Source organism: Myotis brandtii, unplaced genomic scaffold, assembly GCF_000412655.1.
Source record: "Myotis brandtii unplaced genomic scaffold, ASM41265v1 scaffold285, whole genome shotgun sequence".
NCBI classification, from domain to species: domain Eukaryota; kingdom Metazoa; phylum Chordata; class Mammalia; order Chiroptera; family Vespertilionidae; genus Myotis; species Myotis brandtii.
This window is the reverse complement of record NW_005360891.1, coordinates 368736-369069: the sequence shown is the minus strand read 5'-3', so window position 1 is coordinate 369069 and position 334 is coordinate 368736.

Here is a 334-nt window from a genome sequence, read left to right as displayed (position 1 = left end):
GGTGGGGAGGGAGTCAGAGTCATTTCCCCCAAATAGTTCGCCCTTTCCTCGTCCCTACCGCCTCTCCAGCTGATGTGTGCCGCCGTTAAAACTACTTTATCCGTGATAGTTATCTAGGACGGTACCCATTTGTCTGAATTCTGAATCGGTCCCAAATATGTAAATGGAGGGTTTCTTTCAAAACGGGAAATGCATGTATCTATGTATACGTCTGGACTTGGCAGCCCCGCGCACCCCGCAAGGGTTAAGATCGTACAAGGGAAGAGTTCTCGCGCCATCTACTGGCCACGCTTAACTCGCCGGCTTCTCTCTCCCGTCTCCCAGGGACCCCTTT